Below are 10,000 nucleotides of genomic sequence, written 5' to 3' on the forward strand. Positions count from 1 at the left end.
ATAATAATAATGATAATAATAATAATGATGATAATAATAATAATAACGAACTTTTGTTCGGCGTATTGTCATAGCAAAGGCCAGTTCATGTTTTCACACATTCAATTAAATGGGACTTTCTTCCTTTTAAACAAACTCTGGAACTCTCTTTCTGCTTCTAGTTTTCCACAAACATAATCTCCCTTTCTTTGATGATTTGGAAGTTTCTTCGGTTTTGTTACAGTTAAAGTTTAGTTTTCACTGCCTTTACATTGATAAGGAAGGAACCCCTTAGAAAGTCTTTTTTTTTATATCTTACCCATAAAAAGATACCAAAAAATATTGACTCATGATTTTTTTGAGCTTTTCAAACTTTAATTTATATATGTAACGTTATTTACAAAATATAGCCTTTTGTTTGTAACGTCACCCAGTAAAGATAGATTTTGGTTTGGTATGTCACTCCAAAAATTTATGCTTGATATGTTACCTCATTAAAAAAAAAGAAAAAAAAAATCAGCTATAATGACAAAAAAAAAAAGAAGAAAAAGTAAATTTGTAATTGTTACGTCGCCTCAAGAGATTCATCGAATTTGATATATGACTTGGAATGCATATTTCTATTTCTAGTGTCACTGAAAGACATGTAGCTTTTGATTTCTTACGTTACTATGAAAGAATGTAATTGGTATCATGCATGAAAAAAATTTAACATCTTCACCACCGTTATCCTTACATTAAGGGGTCGGTTACCTGATGCGCCCTCTCCAATGCCTTCTATCAAAGGCGTCTTCTTCCACCAAACCTCTTCTCTCCATATCATCCTTCACCTTATCTGGCCATCTAATTCTCTGCCTCCCTCTTGATATTCTCCTCGTAAAAGGTTCCTCCTAAGCCCTCCTCACTCCCTTTTGGTATCCAGGAAAAGAAGAAATAATAATTTTTATGAATCCAAGACACGTTCTCCTTGGGAGCAGAGAAGAAATGTGGCTTTCTCTCTCAACAAATATGTCCATCATAATACAACATATAAACTATTTATTTTTTTCTGATTTAAATCCAGAATTTAGAAAAGTTTTTTTTTTGAAATATCTAAAGAATATGTTACAGTTAATCATCTTGCTCAAAACATTTATTTTCTTTCCTTTTTTTAATCAGTGATATGAAATATTAGTTCTGATACCCTTCATTAAAAAACATTTAATAAAAATACTTCAAGTTTCATTGGTACACTCACAAATGGCTTTCAATGTCCTACAGTACATAAAATGAAAGCCACTGCATATATAGATAGCTTTCGTGTGTCATTTGAAACCAATTTTATAACATATGAATGGAAATATGTTAACTATTTCCTAAAGATAAAGACGTGTATGAAAATTATATAATGTATTCTGTGCATTTGCGTCAGTCAGAAACTAATATTTTATTACTTACACGAAAGGAACAAGAAGGAAGATTTTTTTTTCTTTATAGCGTCACAAAAAAACAATATTTTTTAGCATCAAGCAGGGAAAGAAAACAAGCTCTAATCCTCTGCCTGAAAAGAATTGCCTTCATACTGGGGCAAAACAATGTTCTTTCCGTGAAGACAAACATTTCTCTTTCAGGTACATCATTCCAAGAAAAAGGAAAAAAGGAAATAGAAAATGTATTATGAAGTATCGAAGATCTATCCAGCCAAGGATGGACCTCCTTCGAAAGGGCGATAAAAATTTGCAAAGAAGTTACCTCCTCCTCCTCCTCCTCCCCCTCTTCTTCTTCTTCTTCTTCTTCTTCTTCTTCTGAAACAGGGTTGTAAGTTTCTGGGTGTTGATTTTGTAGGGGATGAAGTGTCTTTTCTCCATACATCTATTACGCTGATAGTCATGGCAGGTTATGTCCAATGCATCATATATACATAAACACACACATGTGTTTGTGGGTGCTGTTTTCCTCTAATGTCAACCATGCAATTTGGGGCAAGACCCCTTTCATTATTATTATTATTATTATTATTATTATTATTATTATTATTATCATTATTATTATTATTATTATTATTAAGCTACAACCCTAATTGGAAAAGCAGGATGCTATACCCAAGGGCGTCAACAGTGAGGAAAGGAAATAAAGAAATAAATAAACTACTATATATGAAAAGTTATTAATAATTAATATAAAATATTTTGAAATAGATCTTTCATATATTAACTATGAGGAGAGACTCGTGTCAGCCTGTTCAACATAAAAGCATACTCTGCAAGTCTGAACTTCTCAAGTTCCAATAATTCAACTGCCTGGTTAGGATCCAACAATGCATTCGCAATCAGGAAATTTATGTGAATAGTACTTCAACATTTGCATGTTTGAATAGCACTCAAGTATCTGGAAAGACCCCGTTTGCCTATGTGGTTCTCAAATGATTCAATATCATTCAAGTTTCTAATGCACACACGAGTGTATGGATACATTTGGGAGTGCGGATGGCATCTGAGTGTCCAGATATCTCTGAAGGTCTGGGTTATTACTCTTATAATGATGACTCCATTATGTCCGTTGAATTTCACTCGTGTCTGCTTTGCACTCGGTAGTATTTAGATTTAAACATGGTATCTGGATAGCATTTGAGTGTCTGAATTGGACTACAAAAGTGCACGGTATTATTATTATTATTATTATTATTATTATTATTATTATTATTATTATTATTATTATTATTATTATTATTATTATTAATAATAATAATAATAATAATAATAATAATAATAATAATAATAATAATAATAATTGCTAAACTACAACCCTAGTTGGAAAAGCAGAATGCTATTAGCTCAGGGAAAATAGCACAGGGAAAATAGCACTGTGAGGAAAGGAAGAGAATTCTAACCCAAGACAGTAGAATACCATGGCACAATGGTTATGGCACCTCTCAAGACTAGAGAACAAAGGTTTGATTTTGGAGTGTCCTCCTAGAAGAGCTACTTACTATAGCTAAAGAGTCCCTCCTACCCTTACCAAGAGGAAAGTGGCCTCTGAAAAGACGTACCAAGAAATAAGAAATTGAAATTGGTGATATTTGTATGGGTACCATTAATTTATAAGAGGTTACAGATAACGAGGGGCAGAGGATACCTGATAAATGGGGTTAGAAAGGATGATAAGAAGCATAATCAAAACAATAGCAAAAAACAAGTTTTGATTCAGTTCATGAGGGTCATATCCCTCCAATTTAGGACCCCTATTTTTATTCAAGGTGGACCATATTAATTATCCTCTCACTTTTTCCTCTAAGTTTATTTAACAGATGCTGGAAATTAAGTTATTATCATTATTAAAAAATATATACTCATCACAAACAAGTATAAAATATTACTATAATAAAGGATATATATTAAGTAATTTTCCATTATGTTATTGGTGACATTACTTTTTATTTCAAGTTTGGACTGATCAGGTTTATCGAAAGCATGTTGCTAGACTTGACCATCAAGACATAGCTAAAGAATTTGTAAACATTGCCTGGCACAAGGGTAAATATTTCTGGATATTTGTGTTGCTCCTACTGTATATTGTTTGGCTATATCAAGAAGTTGAGCAATTTTTATATCAGTTGCAAAAAGCTTTAATTCAAGAAGGGTTTTATGCAAGTGAATTACCTCCATGCATCTGTATCCTCCATCGCTTCTCTTCTCATACAACTTTGTTATCGTGTTCAAAACTTTTATTTAATGCATTAAAAAAGCAATTCATTCAGTATTGTTCCCTTTTATACTTTTGTTTTGATTTTCCACATTTACTGTCGCAAGTAATCTAGTATATTCTTATTCTTGTCATTCACTCGCTTGCTATCCCTTTTGGTACCATCCCTAACCTTAGATATTAAATCTCACATTGGTAAAAGGCTTTTATTTTTATAACACACTATCATTTTACACTCGTAATAAAGTCCTATAAATCCTATAATATCCTGCTCCATAAAATAAGTGTATTTCCATCCTTATTACTTATGCTGTGAAAAAAAATTTTTTTTTTCAAATACTGATCACTTCTTCTACAGAGTTAAGTGGAACTGAACATTTAAGATGTCACAGAGGACTTGTTGCGTATTTTACCTAATCTGTAAATAGTGGACTTGTAAATTAGTTGACTAGCTAATAATGCTAAAATAGTCATACTTTTCTCCTAATATTATTCATTTATTCATAATCATATGGACTTAAGATACAACAAATTAGGTTATATTATTTTTCAAATATTTTCTTATGGTGGACCTGTAATCACCCTCCCCCCTCTCATTTTAGTGACTAGATAAGGTCCCCTGATTAACAAAATGGCATTAAATTATGGTTTTAAAGATAAGAAATGACCATGAAAAATGGGATGAGATGAAGAAATATTTAATGTATGTAATGGCAATAAGTTTAAAGAATTAGGTAGAAAAGAATTTATATAAATATTAAGCAATTGAAAGTAGACAATGACTCACAAGTATTTATAAAGAAGGGAAATAAATTTGATATTAGGTTTAACAGATTAACTAATAATGAAAGACCAATAAAACAACTAAAATTGTTTTAATCGTGTCAGGTGTTTGGCCATTTCCATCACCACTGCTTATTGATGATGGTGGGAGACTCAAGTTTGATCGCTGACAGCAAGCGAACCTAGTAGGGGTTAAATTGAAAATAAAAGGAACTGAAGAATGAATTATAACAAAAGATTATTTAAAAAAGTGTGTAAGATTGTGAAGTCTAAAAAGACAGCAACCACCAGAGCTTTCTCCTTTACAAAGCGGCTGTCTGTCTCCCACGATTTATAAACAATCAACCACTCTGAGCTCCATTTCTTCAGCTCTGCGTTCCACGTCTGAAACAATAACTTGCATTTGAAGGACGTATTAATTATAGCGATGACGTATAGTACTAAATAGTGGTTTGCTTAAAAGGCCTGTTGGAAAGGTCCCTGCCTAGCGATCTGCCGGACAAGGGTTCAAGTCCCGCTCTAGCTCGATAGTTTCTCGTAGTGTCTGCAACTTCGCCATCCTTGTGAGATAAAGATGGAGTTTTGGGGAGCCTAGAGGTCTGCCTGCTGAGTCACCAGCTGATTATATGTATATCATATGTATATATGTATATGTATTATGGTTAGTCTCCAGTGCATTGTCCTGCTAGGGCATTATCACTGCCCCTTACCTCTGCCATTCATGAGGCACCTTTAAATCTATAACGGGTCTTCTGATATGTTCAAAGATTCAAACCCTGACATGCATATTCTATTTTCCATTGTTTATTGCGCTACGCCAATGACTGCAGGCAAGAGGGTGTCAAATTCTTCAACCTGTAGAGTTATTACCAAGTTGATTGCAGTTGGAAAATTATTTATGTTTATTTCAATGGAAATCCTTCAATGTCTTTGTTTTTCCTTTATACTGAACCTCCTCAAACGTATTAAGACAGTGCAGGACTACTCCATGAACAGTGGCAGTTTTGAAATATTAATTTTTGGAGATTTTCTATATATAAGCAACAACAAAGGTAGCATTTCCTAGTCCACTGCAGGATAAAAGTTTCAGACATGTCTTCATTTATATCTGAGATCTGGCCAGTTTTCCTTACCACACTGGCATACTGCGGATTGGTGATGGTGGGAGACTTTAGTCTGATCACTCGCTGCAAACTGACTACTACAGCTCGTTAAGGTATCCTCCCTCAGAAGCTACTTTTTTTTTTCTTTTTATATACGCTGCCATAATTTTTTATGCTGAGGCCTTTGAAATGAGAAGATTTATCTATAACAATAAACATGTTCACGAGTTACGATCTTAACATAAATATTTGTATAAACTCAGAGGTTAATTTCATAAAAAATTACTGATGGTTTAACGGCATTTAGCACTTAATCTAAGAATACATACAAAGTAAATGAGCTCCAAAAATCTACATAAATGCCTTTCATTTCGACACATTTGTATAAGTTTCAATAAAATTTCAAGTATTTTATGAACCACTCTAGTCAAACAAACAAATTAAAAAAATGCTTTTTCATCTATACCTCAATTTATTTGGATAGACCATTTTAACCTACATGTAATCTACGTTTCAAAATTTCATGAAATTCGCCGTATAGTTTTTTCGAGAGATCCATAAATGTAATTATATTCACGAACAAAAATATGTTCACATTTAACACCAATTTTGTCCGGATTGTCTCATCGCCCAAAGGGAAAATTGGAATTATAATTATATAGCGTTGCGTGTAGAACGTTTTGAATAATTTTAACGGATGCATACAAATTTTATAATATTTAATCGTGGAAAACATCAATTAAATTTGAACGCCCCCGCATCTTTTTATTAATTCCAAAATAATCAGTTGAGCCATTATATGATCTCCCATATATAATAAAAAGCAAGTGTATGACGATATATATATATATATATATATATATATATATATATATATATATATATATATATATATTATGTATATATATATATATATATATATATATATATAAGTTTGTGTGTGTTCATATATATACATACATACATACATACATATATATATATATATATATATATATATATATATATATGTATATATATATATATATATATATATATATATATATATATATATATATATGTGAATATATATATACATACATACATATATATATATATATATATATATATATATATATATATATATATTTATACAGTATATATATATATATATATATATATATATATATATATATATATATATATATACATATATATATACATATATATGTATATATATATATTTATATATATACATATATATATATATATATATATATATATATATATATATATATATATATATATATATATATATATATGTGTGTGTGTGTGTGTGTGTGTGTCTGTGTGTGTGTGCGTGTATATATATATTCCTATCACGTGGAGGGGCAACCACTCGGAAATCACATTCTACCACAATTTGCTCAAACTGACATGTGGTAGTTATGTAAGAGGGAAGGGGTGTATGTGTATGGCTCGCTATCTATATATTTAGCCGTCATTTTTGACCGGTTGCTTACACTAGTTACATGATAAGATTTAAATAAATATTAACATAAAGGAATTGAATGTGGAAACGCCATATTTGCTAACATATATAAGCAGAGATACAGAGTTTCTCATTTGAGTGTTCTTCTTTACTTAGTGATGACCCGTCCAGATTTTATGTCTCCTGTCAGTTTAATCAAAGTCTGAAAGCTTATGGAGTGGATGTGTGACTTGCAATGGTAAGCTATGATCCTACATGAAGAATCACCTGTACTATTTCTTTGCCAGGTGAACAAATGCAGAACAAGCAAGTCTGACTTCTTCTTGTATGCTGTGTTCTATGTAGAAGATTTCACAAAGCTGTAGAGAAAATACAAACAAAAAAAATATAGAACTAGAAAATACAAAAGAGGAAGAAGAAGAAGAAGAAAAAGAGGATGAAGAAGACGAGGAAAAAGAAGAAGATGGCACAAGAGAAACAACAAAATGGCGATTGTTCCCAAACCAATCTGGATACAAAAGGGATATTCTACGAGATATACTCAGCAGAGGAAAGAAGTCTGACTTGCTCAAGTATGCTTTGTTCCTTGATGAAGATTCACTTGTACTGTTTCTTTGTCAGATGAACACATGCAGAAAAAACAAGTCTGACTTCCTGTATGCTGTGTTCTAAGTAGGAGATTTCCAAAAGATGGCGACTGTTCCCAATTTACTCTGGATACAAAAGGGATATTCTACGAGATATACTCAGCAGAGGGAAAAAGTCTGACTCGCTCTAGTACGCTTTGTTCCTTGATGAAGATTCACCTGTACTGTTTCTTTGTCAGGTGAACAAATGCAGAAAAAGCAAGTCAGATGTCTTATTGTATGCTGTGTCCTATGTAGAAGATTCCCCAATGCTAGAGAGAAATTACACAAAAAAATATAGAACTAGAAAATACAATAGAAGAAGAAGAAGAAAAAGAAGAAGAAGATGGCAGCAGATAAACAATAAAATGGTGACTGTTCCCAATCAATTGTGAACACCTAAGGGATATTCTACAGGATGTATTCAGCAGAGGGAAGAAGTCTGATATGCTCTAGTATGCTTTGTTCTTTGATGAAGATTCACCTGTACTGTTTCTTTGTCAGGTGAACAAATGCAGAACAAGCAAGTCAGATTTCTTATTGTATGCTGTGTCCTATGTAGAAGATTCCCCAAAGCTAGAGAGAAATTACAAAAAAAAGATATAGAACTAGAAAATACAAAAGAGTAAGAAGAAGAAGAAGAAGAAGAAGAAGAAGAAGAAGAAGAAGAAGGAGATGGCAGCAGATAAACAATAAAATGGCGACTGTTCCCAATCAATTGTGAACACCTAAGGGATATTCTACAAGATATAGTCAGCAGAGGGAAGAAGTCTGACTTGCTCAAGTATGCTTTGTTCCTTGATGAAGATTTACCTGTACTGTTTCATTGTCAGGTGAACAAATGCAGAAAAAACAAGTCTGACTTCCTGTATGCTGTGTTCTAAGTAGGAGATTCCCAAAAGATGGCGACTGTTCCCAATTTATTCTGGATACCTAAGGGATATTCTACAAGATGTACTCAGCAGAGGGAAGAAGTCTGACTTGCTCAAGTACGCTTTGTTCCTTGATGAAGATTCACCTGTACTGTTTCTTTGTCAGGTGAACAAATGCAGAAAAAGCAAGTCAGATGTCTTATTGTATGCTGTGTCCTATGTAGAAGACTTCCCAAAGCTAGAGAGAATTTACACAAAAAAATATAGAACTAGAAAATGTCCGTACCCGCCGTAACGACGCACCCCTACGCCGACCTCCTACGAGAATTTCCCGAGGTTTTCAAGCCCGAGCTCCGACACTCGTCAGGTTCCCCATCCAAGCACGGGATCTACCACCACATCACAACGACAGGACCTCCTACTCACGCCAAATTCCGCCGCCTCCCGCCCCAGAAACTGAAGGATGCCAAACGCCCCTTCGAGGACATGGAACGCATGGGTATCTGTAAGAAAGTATCGAGCCCCTGGCCATCGCCCCTACACATGGTAAAAAAGCCGGACGGGTCCTGGAGACCTTGCGGTGACTACAGGCGCCTCAACCTCATCACAACGCCCGATCACTACCCGCTGCCCAACATGCAGGACCTAACGTACGCGTTGCACGGCGCAAAGTATTCTACCAAGATGGACCTCCTCAAGTCTTACTTCCAGGTCCCCGTATTTCCGGAAGACATCCCGAAAACTGCCATTGTAACGCCGTTTGGATCCTACACCTTCGCATACTCAACCTTCGGTCTACGCAACGGCGGGGCGACTTTCCAACGACTAATGGATAGCATTCTGGTGACCTACCTTTCTGCGTCTGCTACGTCGACGACATCCTGATATTCTCGAAAACCAAGGAGGAACACAGGAGGCACAATCGCACCGTCCTTAAACGCCTACAAGAGAACGGCCTGGTCGTACGTTTCGACAAATACACGTTCGGTGCGGAAGGAGTGGATTTCCTTGGTCACCGCGTATCCTCGTGCGGGGTAAAACCCATGACAACCAAGGTCGACGCCATCAGAAAGTTCCCGATACCTACAACCATCCGCCAACTTCAGGAGTTCCTGGGGATGATCAATTACTACAGGCGCTTCATCCCCAACATCGCACAAACCTGTCACCCCTCGACAATGTCCTGAAAGGAAAAGCGAAAAAACTCGAGTGGCGTTTGCCCCAGCAACAGGCATTCGCCCGGACGAAGGATGCCCTTGCGAATGCCACCACCCTGGCTCATTTCGACGACAATGCGCCCCTGCGACTAACGACCGATGCCAGCAACGTCGCCTGTGGGGCTGTGCTGGAGCAACTCGTCGATGGTTCTCCTCGACCGCTGGCATTCTTCAGCAAGAAATTGAAACCCGCCGAAAAAAGATACAGCACCTTCGATAGGGAACTCCTCGCCGTCTACCTCGCCGTCTGCCACTTCAGGCACATCTT

This window comes from Palaemon carinicauda, chromosome 25 (genome assembly GCF_036898095.1).
Source record: "Palaemon carinicauda isolate YSFRI2023 chromosome 25, ASM3689809v2, whole genome shotgun sequence".
Lineage (NCBI taxonomy): Eukaryota > Metazoa > Arthropoda > Malacostraca > Decapoda > Palaemonidae > Palaemon > Palaemon carinicauda.